The following is an 18,462-nucleotide window of genomic DNA, read 5'->3' as shown; positions in this document are numbered from 1 at the left end:
TCTGCGCCACATTCGAATCGTACTGTCAGCTGCTACCGAAGGAAACCGCGATTCATCTGAGCAGACCACTACAGTCTGGAACCGCGCGACCGCAGGTTTCTATCCTGTTTCAGGCATGGATGTGTGTGATATCTTTAGGTTAATAAGGTTTAAGTAGTTCTAAGTTCTCAGAAGTTGAGTCGCATACTGCCCAGAGCCATTTTTTTGAGCAGGCCACGGTTTTCCAGTCGTCTAGTGTTCAACCGATAGACACGAGCCCAGGAGAGGCGCTGCAGACAATGTCGTGCGTGTAGGAAAATCACACTCGTCGGTCGTCTGCTGCCATAGCCCATTAACGCCAAATTTCGCCGAACTGTCCTAAAGGACACGTTCACCCAGTGTTGCTCCTCTGTCAGCACTGGCAACTCTACGCAACCACCGCTACTCTCGTTCACTAAGTGAAGACCGTCGGGCACTGCGTTGTCCGTGGGGACAGCCAGTGTCTCAGATTTAGTATTCTCGACAATCGCTTGACGCTGCGAATCTCGGAATATTGTATTCCCCGAAGATTTCCAAAATGGAATGCCCCGTGAATCTAGCTCCAACTACCATTCCGCTTTCAATGTCCGTTCATTCCCGTCGTGCGGCCACAATCACGTAGAAAAACTTTTCACAGGAATAACGGCAAGAAAAAAGGAATAAAAGTGAGATAGTGTTAATACTTTCATCCTTATTCAACTCCTCTGCATTACTGCAGATGATGTGTCACTGAGCACATTTGTACTGTGCATGCAGTACACGTGAGGTGCCTAGTTGTTTCCACTGCACTGTGTGGAATACATAAGTTCTTGTACACTTCACTAACCTGGTGTCTTCATGATGATGATGTCCCCAGGGCAGAAAACAGCACGCAGGTCGCGTATCCTTTTTCTTGAGGCTGAAATTAACTACACAAGGAACTGCTACTACGAATAAACTATAACTCATTTGGGATGCAACTCTCGTTTTTATTGATATAGACACGAGAAACTACTCTTGATCACAATGTATTGAACATATCTTTCGACAGTCATTATATCTGGCTAAAATAACATGAAATACATTCTGCCACATACAACAAGTCTGTCTACTGGAACCGTCAGAAATGGAGAATAAAATTACTGGAAGTAAATAATACTATTGCAGAGAACATGTCTGTACCTAGCGACGGTCCGAACGGTAGTAAGTAAAATTGCAAGAAGCAAATACTGCTATAACAGACAACATGTCTGTCTACTGGAACGGTCAGAACTGGAGAGCAGGACTGCCCGAGACACTTCGCACGCCAAGCCAGCATGGCGTGACCCGAACGCCACCGAAGTGCATCGGGCGTAATATCGTCAGTTTTTTGTTTCAGTAATACTTTGATTTTCATAATTTTGAAATGACTGATTGATAACTGGCTGTTGAGAAACGTTTATTTAAAAAAATGAAGTAATTTGGATGACAGGTTTAATTAATAATAGCAACTAAAGGTTAACGTTTTGGCGCAATACCGCCGAACACAGCAGCCAATCACAGAGCAGCAGCATCATGCAGGTGGTCTTTCTCACGGGAATCGTACCGAATGTAACATCTGTTACCGGTATCTCATCCCACACTGCGTTATCTCTATGCTTCTTGCATCTCCACTGCCCTGGGAATAGCTTCCTGGAGCCTAATATGATGTCTGAATAAGGCAGAAATATTACAGAATCACCCGCGTACAGATGACAGTTCCGCCAACGCACTGCTCTTTTATTCCTTGTGCACGCGATGCTGCCGCCAGCTGGATATTTGCACGACTTTTGCCACCTCATTGTATGCCAAGTTTTTGGTACGGTTTACTCTCCACAATAAATGCTACAGTAGATTGAGGTTTGTATGATCTGACACTCTAATGTGGTACGAAGAACCGTTCCACATGGGCTTGCGAAGTTTGTATGTAGATGTGCCGTGATTGTGTTGCATGAACGGTCCGCCATGCACTGTATATCAACTTACGAGGTAAATATGTTGATGAAGTCGTAGGAAGTTCCCTTCGTCTTGAATTGTACAGCTCAAAAGAGGAAAGGCCGCTGGACCTTATGGGATACCAGTTCGATTTTAAACAGAGTACGCGAAGGAACGTGCCCCCCTTCTTGCAGCGGTCTGCCGTAGGTCTCTAGAAGAGCGTAGCGCTCCAAAGGATTGGAAAAGGGCCCAGGTCATCCCCGTTTTCAAGAAAGGACGTCGAACAGATGTGCAGGACTATAGATCTATTTCTCTAACGTCGATCAGTTGTAGAATTTTGGATCACGTATTATGTTCGAGTACAATGACTTTTCTGGAAACTAGAAATCTACTCTGTAGCAATCAGCATGGGTTTCGAAAAAGACGATTGTGTGAAACCCAGCTCGCACTATTCGTCCACGAGACTCAGAGGGCCATAGAAAGGGGTTTCCAGGTAGATGCCGTGTTTCTTGACTTCCGCAAGGCGTTCGACACAGTTCCCCAGAGTCGTTTAATGCACAAAGTAAGAGCATATGAACTATCAGACCAATTGTGTGATTAGATTGAAGAGTTCCTAGATAACAGAACGCAGTATGTCATTCTCAATGGAGAGAAGTCTTCCGAAGTAAGAGTGATTTCAGGTGCGCCGGGGGGGAGTGTCGTAGGACCGTTGCTATTCAGAATATACCTAAATGACCTTGTGGATGACATTGGAAGTTCACTGACGCTTTTTGCGGATGATGCTGTGGTATATCTAGAGGTTGTAACAATGGAAAATTGTACTGAAATGCAGGAGGAGCTGCAGCGAATTGACGCATAGTGCACGGAATGGCAATTGAATCTCAATGTAGACAAGTGTAATGTGCTACGAATACATAGAAAGAAAGATACCTTATCATTTAGCTACAATATAGCAGGTCAGAAACTGGAATCAGTTAATTCCGTAAATTATCTGGGAGTACGCATTAGGAGTGATTTAAAATGGAGTGATCATATAAAGTTGATTGTCGGTAAAGCAGAGGCCAGACTAAGATTCATTGGAAGAATCCTAAGGAAATGCAATCCGAAAACAAAGGAAGTAAGTTATAGTACGCTTGTTCGCCCACTGCTTGAATACTGCTCAGCTGTGTGGGATCCGTACCAGATAGGGTTGACAGAAGAGATAGAGAAGATCCAACGGAGAGCAGCGCGCTTCGTTACAAGATCATTTAGTAACCGCGAAAGCGTTACGGAGATGATAGATAAACTCCAGTGGAAAACTCTGGAGGAGAGACGCTCAGTAGCTCGGTACGGGCTTTTGTTGAAGTTTCGAGAACATACCTTCACCGAGGAGTCAATCAGTATGTTGCTCCCTCCTATGTATATCTCGCGAAGAGACCATGAGGATAAAATCAGAGAGATTAGAGCCCACAAAGAGGGATACCGACAATCCTTCTTTCCACGAACAATACGAGACTGGAATAGAACGGAGAACCGTTAGAGGTACTCAAGGTACCCTCCGCCACACACCGTTAGGTGGCTTGCGGAGTATGGATATAGATGTAGATCCTTGTTGGGTACGTAAGCAGACGATGCCTCGCGCTTGCGACCCTTGACACACAGGAGCCGGGGGCAGGCGGTCAGCGGCTGGACGGTCGAGCGTCACGTCTCGGTCCTGGCCCCGAGAGCCGGCAGTAACGAGATGAGCCCACCAGGCGGGCCGCCTAAGTAATCTCGCATTCAATTGCTGCGCAGGGATCCGCCATCCGCCAGCCGCCAGCCGTGCTGTCTTGTCCAATTAGAGCGGCGATCCGACCGTCGGGAGGAGGCCGCAGCCATCTCCCTGCCGTCTCTGGTGGCGCTCGTCCCTGAGCGGACGCTTCCTTCGGTTCTTCCGGCGCACCTCTGCCGATTCGTCTGCTTTCCAAGCGAATCACGGATAAGTACACCCTGCCGATCTACTTCTTTCTCTGAAACGACTATCTTAACGTAAAATAAGAGACCTGGAAATACAAGAGCTTTCCAAAAATTAGAATGTTCATTTCGAATGGCAAAAGAAGGAAAGGGCTGTTGCAGGTAACTGAATAGATTTAGCTTCATCATTTCTACGGTTTCCGTAACCTGGAATTTTCTGATGGACTAAAACTGTTTGTTCAGTCTGCAACCGCGCGACCGCTACGGTCGCAGGTTCGAATCCTGCCTCGGGCATGGATGTGTGTGCGATGTCCTTAGGTTAGCTAGGTTTAAGTAGTTCTAAGTTCTGGGGGATTGATGACCTCAGACGTTAAGTCCCGTAGTGCTGAGAGTCATTTGAATTAAAACTGTGTGCTGTGAATGACGGCTGTCGGAGCTGACTTTCGTTACTTATTCATTCATATTAATTGATATCAATACACAATGAAGTGCCAAAGGAACTAGTGTAGTGCGTATTCAGAGATATGTAAACAGGCGGACTATGGCCCTCCGGTCGGCAACCCCTATATAAGACAACAGTTATCTGGTGCAGTTGTTTGATGGGTTACTGTCCACAGCTCGTGGTCTAGTGGCTAGCGTTGCTGCCTCTAGATCAGCGGATCCCGGGTTCGATTCCCGGCTGGCTTGGGAATTTTCTCTGTCCGGGGACTGGGTGTTTATGTTGTTCTCATCATTTCATCATCATCGTCATTTGTGATAGTGGCTAGACAGAGATGTGTAAAAAACGTTGGACTGTGTAAAAATTGAGACTTCGTCGGAGTGCTGATGACTGCGCAGTTGAACGCTCCACAAACCAAACATTGTCATCATCAGATTGGTAGCTACTTCTACAATGGCGGATTATCAAGATTTAAGTGTAACTTCCTGGCAGATTAAAACTGTGTGCCGGACCGAAACTCGAACTCGGGACCTACCAAGATTTAAGTGAATTTGAACACGGTGTTAGAGTCCTCGCACGAGCGGTTGGACACAGCCACTCCAAGGCTATTTTCCCGTATGACCATGTCTTGAGTGTACCGTGAGTATGAATAATTCGGTAAAACAACAAATCTCCGACATCTCTGCGGCCGGAAAAAGATCCTGGAAGAACGTGACCAAAGACACTGAAGAGAATCATTCAATGCTCCACAAATTACTGCAGATTTCAATGCTGGGCTACTAATAAGTGTCAGCGTGTGAACCATTCAACGAAACATCACCGATATACGCTTTCGGAGATTGTCATTTTTTATTTGTACTTGCTCTTTATGTTTGAGCTTGCATGTTGTCATTTTGTCATTCGTAGATCATGAGTGAAGCTGTCAGCGATAGAAAATGGAGCACCAAGTAGAGAAATCAGAACGTTTTGGACATATTCTTCTGTTAGAGCTTAATGGATGGATGACAGCAGCGGAGATACCCAAAACAGTTGCTCCTTGTATGGGCATAATGCCATTACACAGTGAACGGTAAAAAATATAGTTTTCTCGTTTATTAAGCATCGTTTTGACGTTATTAACTCTCCTCATTCAGGAAGACTTTCGGAGTTTGATGAAGATCTTTTAAACACATTAATCCACAATGTTCCACGTCAATGTACTCAACATCTGGAAAATGTGATGAATGATCATTCCACTATCGTGCGACTTCTGGATACGATGGGGAAAATTTGAAATTCGGATGTAAGAGTACCACGTGCTTTAAGCCAAAATCATAAAAATCCACAGGTGACCATAGATACATCTTTTCTTGCTCGTCATCAATTGATATATGAACAACCTATCCCTTATTGTTACTGGTGAAGAGAAATGGTTCTTTATTCTAACATAAGGAAAAGAAAGTTATAGATGAGCCCAAAAAAGCAACTCCCCGGAGAAAGACTTGCACGCACCCACAGAAGGTGGAGTGGCATCACTTTACGCAGTCTTCCTGGTCGTTGCTATTGGAATGCGTCTGCAAAACCTCTCAGTTCTTGATAAGGAATGTCAACAGCGATGGTTACAGGTCAGGGAAGCAATTCATAGTACACTACACCTAGCTGTTGGACAAGATGCATAAGAAGGTAACCAGCGACGTGCCATAGCTGTAAAAAAGGACCTGCTTCCTCAATTGTAGCCGGTAATTTGCCTTGTGCCAGATGTTCCGTCCTGCGGTAATAGTCATAAACATGACTGCTTATCCCTTTCACGGCAAATAAATCTATTTTAATAGCCCGCTTCTCCACAAAACATTTTCCTCTGGTCTTCCTACCTCCCTTCTTTTCGGTTTCAAAAGCACAACCTCTGGCCTTTTTCTATTTTTTTTTTTACAATGAAATCTGCAGCAAGTCTTTCGCTAAACTCTTTAACGCGGGGAGTAAGCCAACTCTAAATTTTCCTTAGTGCAAGTGCGTACGTAACGCACAAACTATTTCTCTTGGCTGATCTTGTGTGACAATCCATTGGCAAATAGAGCAACCTTATATATTTCGCTGATTAAAATTTGAGGAAATTGCTTCTGTATTTCTTCAGTATCAAAAAACAAAAATCATACAACTGTTAATAACAGATCAGTTATTAACGCCGTAATGTAAGAAATGATATCGAACAGAATATCAACTCACATCGAACGATGGCATACGGCAACCAGCTACCTGAGACTGATGCACACTCCGAGATATTGTAATGGAGTATTGTAATGGAGGTGGTGCGGATTAAGGTCGGACAACCGCAGTTGTGTGCTGTAAACTACGCCCAGGAAAAGTAGAGAAAAGGTCCACTAATCCCAGTGTCAGAATTTCTCATCTAGCTCGTCAGATAGAATAGGAGGGCTTCTATGTGGTGGGTTGACTTCAAAATGACTTCTAATGTAGAGGACTGGAGATGCTTGAACAATAACTGTAGTGCCAATGATTTTACAGTCTGACGTGATCATAATTTCTCATTTGTCTCTGCCTGAGTGAGAGTCTTACGAATTTCCAAGCTAGCGTCTTCTGGAGACCCACGTTTGAATTAAGTATCATGAAATTCCTGCTGTTAAGAAATCTACGGCCATATGTGGGATTCTGTTTTGAATTCCGCCAAATACTGTATGTCATAGTTGTTTATACAATGTATGAACATCATTATCAGTGATTTGGGAAGAAAAATAAATCCCAGAAGATTGGAGTGAAGGAGTCATCATACCTCTGTTCAGAAAGGACAATCGACGAAATGTGGAAATTAGAGAGGCATCACGCGGTTGTCATACACCTTGAAGATGTTGGAAAAGATCATAAAAATTAGAATTAGAATGATAGTATAACCTCCGCTTGAGGAAGAACAACTTGGATTCAGGAAAGACTGGTGTACTATGGATCTTACTTTTGCAGTAAGAATGCTGACAGAAAAGTACTCGGCATATGGGAGAAATCTTTGTGATTGTATTTGCGGACATTGAAAAAGCATATGACAGTTTTCCTAGAAACAAGATATGGGAATGAAACTTCCTGGGAGATTAAGACTGTGTGCCAGACTGAGACTCGAACTCAGGACCTTTGCGTTTCGTGGGCAAGTGCTCTACCATCTAAGCTACCCAAGCACGATTCACGAACCATTATCACAGCTTCAATTCTGCCGGAACCCCGTCTCCTACCCGAGTTCGAGTCTCGGTCCGGCACACAGTTTCAATCTGCCAGGAAGTTTCATATCAGTGCACACCCCACCGCAGTGTGGAAATTTCATTCTGGAAGATATGGGAATGGTTGGAAGACTTAAAGATGCCAAAGTAGCCAATTGGTGAAGTCAGGATGCCATACCAAATGTATTAAAGCTGAGTCCAGATAGGCAACTGATGATCAGAATGGTCTGAAACACAGAGAAGTGTCCTACAATGTAAGTGCCCTATTGAGAGGTTCCATGCATTTCGCCTGTCATTTTCATCAATTTTATTAATGTTTTATTTCATTGCACGGTGGTAACAGGCTTAATAAGGTTATTGTAATGAGTATTTGTACTGAGAGCTCAAAATAGTTTTCACTTGATTCCTATGCATGTTGGGTTACTTCCCTGGGTGGCTTGTGTGAGGCGAGCACCGGAGGACGCAGCACACTGCGTTTCCGGTTGGGGCCTGCACTTCTGCGAACACTGAGGGGGTCGTACGTCAATGGGCTTGAGCGCCTGACGGAACGACTGACATCATTCGAGTTTCGCCTATTATATGCAAAGCGAAACGACCTGCGAGACTTCTGAGTGTCGCCGCAGTTTATGTGTTTACCGTTCCGGCGCGTCCAGAACGAAAACTGCTGGCACCAACTGACTGCATTGTCCACATGATTCTGAGAATACTTGTGGACAACTGTCTGGTGGCTGATGGCCGATGGTCTAGGCATGTTGTTTCCGAAGCCAGTCTAATGGCAAGTTCATTGACCTCAGCTGAACAGCAGCGGAATGATTGGTCAACTTAAACTGCGGCTAGTTGATGTCATAAAGCGCTGCTCGAAATTGGACGGAACAGTCGGATTTGGCGCGAATGATGTTCTGAGACAGTGTGGGGGAATTTTGCAATCAGCAGTGAATGCTGATTCGCGGTTTTCGAGGATAGTAGGGAGTTGAGCAACAATGGCTTTGCTCTTGCGTTGCACGGGCGTAGGGCATTCGGGATCTGATCTTTGACGGTGTCGGACGGTCTTGCGACTTAGTCACACTTTTTCGGCAGAACTTAGAATTCTCGGACAGCCTTCGAGGCCAGGGGTTAAACAGTTGCTGCACAGCAGAAGTTGGCCCATACATCGTCAGAACGCTACAGATTTCAGGATTGGTAAAGTATTTAGCTGCTTCGGCATTGTAGGATCTACCAGTTTCATACCGAAGTCCTCAGCAGCATGCGAGCTCTCTTTGCTACGAGTCCACCTTGCTTGGTTCTCTATGTGATTCCATTGGAGATCTCAGAAATGATCGCGATACTGCAATATAGGCGGGAGAATAATATTTGATTCATTAGTACCTTGAGTCATTATCGTCAGTATTTCATACCAATCCTAACATATGGCTTAAAAAATGTATCCTACTAAATAAAGACCTTTCAGGCAACAGAAAAGAGATTCATCAGAACTATGAGCCAAACAACTATAAAGGACAAAATCAGGAATGAAATGAATAGAAAAGTCGCTGGTATTGAGGTTCGTGTTACAAGTGTCATAAAGAAACACAGGCTTCAGTGGTATGGGCTATAATGAGTAGAAACAGCCAAAGATCTTACAAAAGGTTTTTCAACCTGAACCTCGTACGAATAACACCAGGGGGAAGACCAAGAAAAGGCAGTATAGAGACTGTAGTATCAGATGTGGAGAAGAAAGGACACAAATGGGAAGCTGTCCTGGATCTATGAAGTCAGAAGGAGCTGGCGATCGCTTGTACACCACACCCGGAAACTGGTGTTGGAAAACGATGATGTTGATATGATGTAAGAGTAAACTTCGTAGTGGCCACATGAATTTCCGCAAATGTTCATTGACACTTCCATATCGGACTTATAACGACACAAATGCACAATACGCACGAACTGAACACTGCCAGAGTTAGGACCCTGTTGTACTGGATACCACGACATCTCTGCTGAGAGGGCTTGGTCTGCTGGTAGAAGAGGCCAGAAGAGACACCGGAGGAATTTTTTCAATCTGCACTCAATCTAAGTAGAAGGGTTAATAGCTTTGTGTGTGACTTTGAAATAAAAACAGAAAGCAGAAAAAGGAGTCTATTGTTGACCATGACCAAAACCGGTTGTTTCATACATTGTACAATGATTTAACAAACTGCGGTGTTACATTATTCGATTTCGTGAGAATGACAGTACGTTGATCCTATGTTAGTGCAGATTTACTGAGATAAAGGACAGTGTTTTAAGGAACGAAAGAAAAGATTTTAAGGAAAGAAAAGATTTTCGTGACCTTAAGGTTACTACCTGATTAATCAATAGATAAATACTGGTTGACTGCAGTGACATTTACAGTTTTTGTTGCAAAAAAGCAATACTTCAGTTTTTATTTGAAAAGCACTTTATTGTAAAGTGAGATTAAATTTACAAATATTTTTGGACAAAAAATCTTATGTACTAAAATAATTCTACTGAAAGTGACGTATGTGACCCGTAGGCATCAGTAGCTGTACGAGGAGCTCTGGATTTAGTATTATGATCTGGATGTAGCTTTTGAGTTAAGTTTCCATATATTGTTGAACAGAAATTTGTTTTGTCTGTGTTATAAAGTTCTTGCGGTTGGAGTGGAGAGTCAGGTACAGGTCGTGAGGAAATTGGGATCGATAATTTCCATGTTCTCCAACCACAGTCAGTGTCCTGAAAGTGCGTTGTTATGAGGAGCGTTCAATAAATAATGCAACACATTTTTTCTAGCAGGTTGATTTGTTTCTAACAGCTTGGTTTTTATTCGGCATTTCAATAGACCGTATTTGGCTGCAAGATCCTATTTTTCAACATAATCTATGCGACGGCATCACGCCACCTTACCGAGCGGACCTATACGACTATGTCCACGTGGTATCACTCTACTGGTCGGCGTCGAAGATAACGTATTGCTGTATCAATAACATCCCTATCATTTACAAATTGCTTCCCGCGGAGTGCACCCTACTTGGGGCAAGCAGATGTAAATCGGAAGGTTCGAGCTCCGGAACATAGGGTGAATGAAGGAGAACAGTCCAGTTAGGCTTTGTGAGGTCCAGCCGGGTCCGCACACTTCAGTGTGTCACGAAGGAGAAAAATTCGCTTGCATTTTTGTGGCGACGAACATGCTGACGTCGTTTCTTCAGTTTCGTGAGAATATCACAAAACATTTCAGAACTGACCGTTGCACCATGAAGGAGGATATCAAACAGAGTAATTCCATCAGAGCTCCAGAAGGCCGTCGGTATGACTGCACTGGGCTAGGTCCGACCTTCAACTCTTTCTTCAGAGGAGAGGAATTGTGGCGCCAGTTTATGGACCGCTACGCTGTTTGCGGTTCGAACCTGCGACGAAGTTCGACAAAAAATTGTCTTGATCAGCCTCGTAGCGAGCAAACAATTCCGCACACATGGTCCTTCGTTGCTCTTTATGGTATTCTGTTAGGCGGTGAGGAAACCAGTGGGCACACATCTTTGAGTTCCCAACTGGTGACGAGTGTGTCACCACTACCAGTAGATACGCCCAGTTGAGCAGCGAGTTGTTTGACTTGGACCCGCAGAACACATCGAATGCGGTGTCTGCACGTTCCAACACAGCAGGAGTCAGTGATATGCGCGGCAGAAGAGCACGCGGGAGGTCAGACAGGTTTCGTGCTCTTTTGTGATGATGACAGACTCCTCGCCCAGTGATTCACCACAGCCAGGTCGTTGTAGAAATAGGCAAGCGCCTATGAATATTTGCGATGCTTTGGGTTTCCGCCAAAAGAAATTCAATAACAACTCTCTGATTGGTATGCACCTCTGTTACAGACGCGGTTTTAAAGGTTGTCTATAGTGCCACCACTCATCGAAGGGTCATAAGATTATAGGGGCTGAAGCGGGAATATTCCACGATGTCACACAAGAAGTTTCTCATTTTTCAACCGAAACAGGCCGAGGAAAACCTGTTGCATTACTTATTGAACCCCTCTCGCATAAGTAGTCTGAATGTGATTGTAACGACGAAGGACGTATCCTTCGAACTGGGCTTCGCTCATGATGCATATGATTCCCAAAACGTTTTCCCTTTTTTCAGTTCACGGTTTGAATGGACGCAAGATGAAATGGCCTAAGTTGACGATCTCATCTCAAAATCCAGATAATATCCACAGTGCAGACACGGAAGTCGAACTATGTACGGGTGAGCAGCAGGTAGCACGTGGCATCTCTGCTTCTGTACTGCTGTAGGACCAATCCCATGCTACCATATATTCTACGGACAGCGCTGCCCGGCTGGCAGACTTGCTGGCAGTACTCCACTTCGGCAGCTTTGCTATCCACACTGCCACACTACGAGAGGTTCCATTGCGTACTATGCGTTGTGTCTGGCGTCTCTGGCTGCAGAGGTGCCGTAGGATCACACTGTGGTTGGACCCTCAGAGCCGTACTACTCGTGACTGCTGAAGTGTTCATTCACAGTGGTGGGCCAAGACTTCCGGGGTGCATCTAGACCGTGAATCGTAGGGGATGTTTCAAAAATGGTTCAAATGGCTCTGAGCACTATGGGACTTAACATCTGAGGTCATCAGTCCCCTAGAACTTAGAACTACTTAAACCTAACTAACCTAAGGACATCACATACATCCATGCCCAAGGCAAGATTCGAACCTGCGTCCTTAGCAGTCGCGCGGGTCCGGACTTAAGCGCCTAGAACCGTTCGGCCACCGCGGCCGGCGGGGATGATTCCGATGAACAGGAACTCTCAGGGTGTAGGTCAGCCGTGACGTAGAGAGCTGGTAGTTTTGAGAAATATGGGGCGAAAATTTCACTGGGCGCGGTTTTCAGGCATCTTAGCCGCTTTCGCTATAGGTCTCATGGGATTGGATGACTGAATACTGTGCTACCCACGTCAACCGCACACCGTACATCACTACTTCCTTCAGAGCTCTGAATCTTAAAGTAATTTTGAACAGGTTATGATCCTAACAGGGCAACGGCATTGCCGCAGTGGATACACCGGTTCCCGTCAGATCACCGAAGTTAAGTGCTGTCGGGCGTGGCCGGTACTTGGATGGGTGACCATCCGGCCCGCCATAAACTGTTGCCATTTTTCGGGTTGCACTCCGCCTCGTGATGCCAATTCAGGAGCTACTCGACCGAGAAGTAGCGGCTCCGGTCAAAGAAAACCATCATAACGACCTGGAGTGTGGTGTGCTGACCACACGCCCTTCCTATCCGCATCCTCAGTGAGGATGACACGGCGGTCGGATTGTCTCGATGGGCCACTTGTGGCCTGAAGACGGAGTGCTATGATCCCAACAGCTCCTCCCACCGACACGGCACTATTCTCCGCTACTGTGCAGCCTGCTGCAACAGGTGACGCCTGTGCCAGGCTACCTGTGGAAAAGGCCACTTAACTGCCTCTGAATTACAGTCCTCTTCGCGGCCCGTAAAACGTACCAACATGTGATATTATTCGCGACAGAGTGAACAAAAAGCATAAAATTTCAGTCGTGTCGAATCGGAAACTGTCACTGTTCTTAGGTCTTCACATTATCTACCTAAAATGAACTTGAATACGCGTGGAGACAGTGGACTCAATCAATACACGTACCATCTGCTGAAAATACAAAGTTTACCTCTACGCATAGCACGGAATCGTAAGGGGCAGATAACTTGTGAAACTGACCGCTGCTGGAGCCAGTAGTTCCACGAGCACGGCGCAGCGGACACACTGGAGTGCGCGGGCGAAAATAAAAGCAGGCCTCTGGGGGCTCTGGTGTCACGGCTGGCGAGCCGAGGCGACAAAGGAAAGAATCGCGCGCCTGAAATTCCTCGCTCGCCGGAACAACGCCTTCCCAGAATCCGGGAGAGGGGTGTCTGCCACGGCCGCTGTGAGGGAATCCCTGCTAACCACTCTCTGCGGCACAAAGGGATGGCCAGCCAATTCGAGGTCCACTTCTACTCAAATCCGGTGGGTAATGCAAGTTTTCTTCTGCCGTTGCTCGAAGCTCCGTTCGGTACTGACGGTTCTAAATGTGTACCTATACTGTCTCATATTTACATGCGTTTCTCTGACTGTTAATGAGATGGAATTTTCCATTTATGTGGGAGAAGTGTTGGAATATAAATAAACATTATTTCTGGGCTGTGTTAATGTTTCCACTACAGTGAAGAATGAGGTTTTAGGCCCACAGGCGCAGTCATGACAGCGAAGAAGAAGCCGATTTAAACCAAATTTGCTACTTTTTCTCTAATTAATATTATTTACAAATCGTTAAACATAAATTTAGGAGACAATAACGAAGTTTAAAACTGTAAACAGCTCGAAGAAATAATTCAAACAAATAAACTCACCGAAGAAGCAACCAACGCCATATCGCAGAAGGTGGTCATTGCGTATCACTTTCCCAGGAACACACTAAAAAAAGAAGAGCCGGCCGTTATGGCCGAGCGGTTCTAGGCAGTTCAGTCCGAATCCTGCCTCGGGCATGGATGTGTGTGATGTCCTTAGGTTACAAAGGTTTAAGTAGTTCTAAGTGTAGGGGACTGATGACCTCAGAAGTTAACCCCCATAGTGCTCAGAGCCATTTGAACCATTTGAAAAAAAGAAGAATAGTTATTCGCTTTCCAGTAATGCAAGAATTAGCACTATGAAACAGTAATAAAACTGCAAGTGCTCTAGCATCACATGCATTGCCACACTTAAAGTAGGATAAATATAAAATAACGTAGAAAAAAGAAAGAAGAGTTATTCGAAAAATTCTGAGACCTACCACAGATTAAACTGACAACTAAAGATTATGAAGCAATAGAGTACTCCATCAAAAAGCTTACAAAGTCTCAGACACAATGCTCAGAAGACGAGGCAGTATCGTTGGTCATGTGATAAGAATGGATGATAAAAGCTTGACTAAAATAAATTTCCAGAGTTGCAATAGCAAAAAGAAACAAAAATCAATGGATCAAAGGTACTCAAAAAAGACTTAGAAGAGATGAGCATATCTGAAGAAGAGATTCAAAAGAGAAAGATTCAGAACCAAAACGAAAAAAAGAAACACCCAAGGTTTATCAAGGAAATGAGATGAAACAGAGGAAGGATCTAGAGAAAATACAAAGCAAAAAAAGTCGTGTTGAATGTTCTGATTATTAAAAGTGGGATAAATGTCGATGGAAGGCAAGAAGAGGAGGAATGCGATGAAAATAAGCATATGAATATATGAATTTGGAGGACGAATAGCAAGATGTCATTGAAGAATGAACATTCGGATAAGTACTGTCGCAAGTGTTTAAGATTGGCAATTGCGCGCAAGATAACAAACGATAACAACCATAACAATTTTTTAATGAGCTCAATAATTTTCAAGTGGAATACCCCAAACCTGTCATCGTAAAAATTTTTTTATAAAGACAGTGACAAATGTGACTGTAGACCGAAGTACTGTTAGTTTGAAATTGTTGCCTTATAAGCAGTGACTATATTTACTAGTGACGGTGATGAGTTATTATTAATTATAACCCAAGACATTATATTATCCATAAAATTACAAATAACAATGCCTCAAACGGTAGTGAAAGATCGAAATAAGGACATGGCATTGGTAGTGGGGAACATTCCCTTGTACACCATTATGCAACTTCTTCACCCCCATATAAAGAAACTACGATTGATTTTTATTAAATTTTGGAGCGCTCAGTAAGTATTTGAAATATAGAGAGAGGGGGAGAAGCGTTTCAATATAAATAAACATTATTTTTCGGATGTGTTAATGTTTGTACTACAACGAAGAATGAGGATTTAGACCCCCTAGTCTTAGCAGCGAAGAAGAAGCCGATTTAGTATGCATAATATTAGGTAAAGGTGTCCTCCCCTTGTAGGTTAGTTTAAAACCAGCAGTGTTCTACTAGAAATTGTCACATTGGAGGTTGTAGAGTGTTGCCGCTGCTGATTAAGGATCTCAAGAGACTAACCATCTAGGATAATTAGTCTCTTATCACCCACTTCCCCCATCCGAAGGACGGAATCTGTTTAACTTATCTGTCTGCGTCTAGAATATGTTGTAGTGTGAGAGTATATGTGAGGCGGTACGTGGGTATCAGCCCGTTATTCAGCTAGTGGGATGTGGGAAACCACCTAAAATTCAAAACTAGGGTGGCTGACCCAATAATCTTCTTCCGATCCGGGTCAGGTTAAATCAAATCACATCACTATCATTACGTTTGATGGACATGTGCTCATTTTTTATTTACTGACTTAAGCCAGTTATTACTAAATGAGACCTGCTCCCACGATTATTTTCTGATTTGTTACAATATGGTGATTTTAAATTTGACGTTTCGTGGGGAACCAATATTTCTTTTTTTCTTTTTTTTTAGATTATGGCCAACTTTGAGCCTGACAACATGTTAAATCTTCTGTAATATATGTTAAAGACATAAAATCAAATACTTGAAAACGTGAAAAAGTCCGAAACCTGGATTGTACTTGATTTTTTTGATTTCGTAGAGCTTTTAGATGACGATCAGTTTCGCTTTAGGAAAAATAAGCATCAGAAAGGCAGTCCTGACGTTGCGCTTTATAATGGAAGCAAAACTGAAGAAAAACCAAGTCACATTCACAGAATTTGTCTATCTGGAGAGCTTTCACCAATTTAAAATGGTTCCAAACCTCGCAACTCTGAGAGTACCCTTTAGGGAATGAGGGTAATATACAGTATGTACAAGAACCAAGAGGTAACAACGAGACCGGAAGACTAAGAACGAAGTGCTCGCTTTAAAAAGGGGGTAAGACAGACTTTGGTCCCTACTGTTCAGTCCATACATCGAAGAAACAATGACGGAAATAAAAGAAAGATTTAAGACTGCGGTTGAAATTCAGGATGATAGAATATCAGTTATAAGATGCACTGAAGACCTTGCTATCCTCAGTGAACACGAAAAAGTATTATATTATCTGCTCAGTGGAATGAAAAGCCTAATGGGAACAGAATACAAACTGAGACTAAATTGAAGAGAGACGACTGTAACGAAAAGTAGAAGAAATGAGAATAGTGAGCAGCGTACCAACAAAACCAGTGATCACGAAAGACACAAAGTTAAGAAATTCTGCTACGTTGAAAGAAAAATAACCCATGACGGATGAAGCAAGAGGGTATAAAAAAAGCACACTACCAGAGGCAAAGAGGGCATTCTTGCCCAAAAGACGTCTATTGGTATGAAACGTAGGCTTTAATGTGAGGATGAAATTCCTGATAATGTAGGATTGGAGCACAGTATTGTGTGGTAATGAATGATGGTCAGTAGAAAAATGTGATAGAAAAAAATTGAACAGTTGAGATGTGGTGCTACGAATGAATATTGATAAATGGATTGATAATGTAAGGAATGAGGAGTTACTCCACAGAAACGGCGAGGAAAGAAAAACATGGAAAACGCTGAGAAGAAGAAGCGACAGATTGGTGGGACATCTGTTAAGACATCAGGGAATGACTACCAAAGTTTTAGAGAGAGTTGTAGAGGCTAAAACCTGTAGAATATGAGATTGGAATAAATATACACTCCTGGAAATAGAAAAAGAAGACATTGACACCGGTGTGTCAGACCCACCATACTTGCTCCGGACACTGCGAGAGGGCTGTACAAGCAATGATCACACGCACGGCACAGCGGACACACCAGGAACCGCGGTGTTGGCCGTCGAATGGCTCTAGCTGCGCAGCATTTGTGCACCGCCGCCGTCAGTGTCAGCCAGTTTGCCGTGGCATACGGAGCTCCATCGCAGTCTTTAACGCTGGTAGCATGCCGCGACAGCGTGGACGTGAACAGTATGTGCAGTTGACGGACTTTGAGCGAGGGCGTATAGTGGGCATGCGGGAGGCCGGGTGGACATACCGCCGAATTGCTCAACACGTGGGGCGCGAGGTCTCCACAGTACATCGATGTTGTCGCCAGTGGTCGCCGGAAGGTGCACGTGCCCGTCGACCTGGGACCGGACCGCAGAGACGCACGGATGCACGCCAAGACCGTAGGATCCTACGCAGTGCCGTAGTGGACCGCACCGCCACTTCCCAGCAAATTAGGGACACTGTTGCTCCTGGGGTATCGGCGAGAACCATTCGCAACCGTCTCCATGAAGCTGGGCTACGGTGCCGCACACCGTTAGGCCGTCTTCCGCTCACGCCCCAACATCGTGCAGCCCGCCTCCAGTGGTGTCGCGACAGGCGGGAATGGAGGGACGAATGGAGACGTGTCGTCTTCAGCGATGAGAGTCGTTTCTGCCTTGGTGCCAATGATGGTCGTATGCGTGTTTGGCGCCGTGCAGGTGAGCGCCACAATCAAGACTGCATACGACCGAGGCACACAGGGCCAACACCCGGCATCATGGTGTGGGGAGCGATCTCCTACACTGGCCGTACACCTCTGGTGATCGTCGAGGGGACACTGCGCAGCTAGAACCCATCGTTCTACCATTCCTAGACCGGCAAGGGAACTTGCTGTTCCAACAGGACAATGCACGTCCGCATGTATCCCGTGCCACCCAACGTGCTTTAGAAGGTGTAAGTCAACTACCCTGGCCAGCAAGATCTCCGGATCTGTCCCCCATTGAGCACGTTTGGGACTGTATGAATCGTCGTCTCACGCGGTCTGCACGTCCAGCACGAACGCTGGTCCAACTGAGGCGCCAGGTGGAAATGGCATGGCAAGCCGTTCCACAGGACTACATCCAGCATCTCTACGATCGTCTCCATGGGAGAATAGCAGCCTGCATTGCTGCGAAAGGTGGATATACACTGTACTAGTGCCGACATTGTGCATGCTCCGTTGCCTGTGTCTATGTGCCTGTGGTTCTGTCAGTGTGATCATGTGATGTATCTGACCCCAGGAATGTGTCAATAAAGTTTCCCCTTCCTGGGACAATGAATTCACG

Source organism: Schistocerca gregaria, chromosome 4 (assembly GCF_023897955.1).
Source record: "Schistocerca gregaria isolate iqSchGreg1 chromosome 4, iqSchGreg1.2, whole genome shotgun sequence".
Lineage (NCBI taxonomy): Eukaryota > Metazoa > Arthropoda > Insecta > Orthoptera > Acrididae > Schistocerca > Schistocerca gregaria.
Note: the sequence above shows the minus strand (reverse complement) of the source record.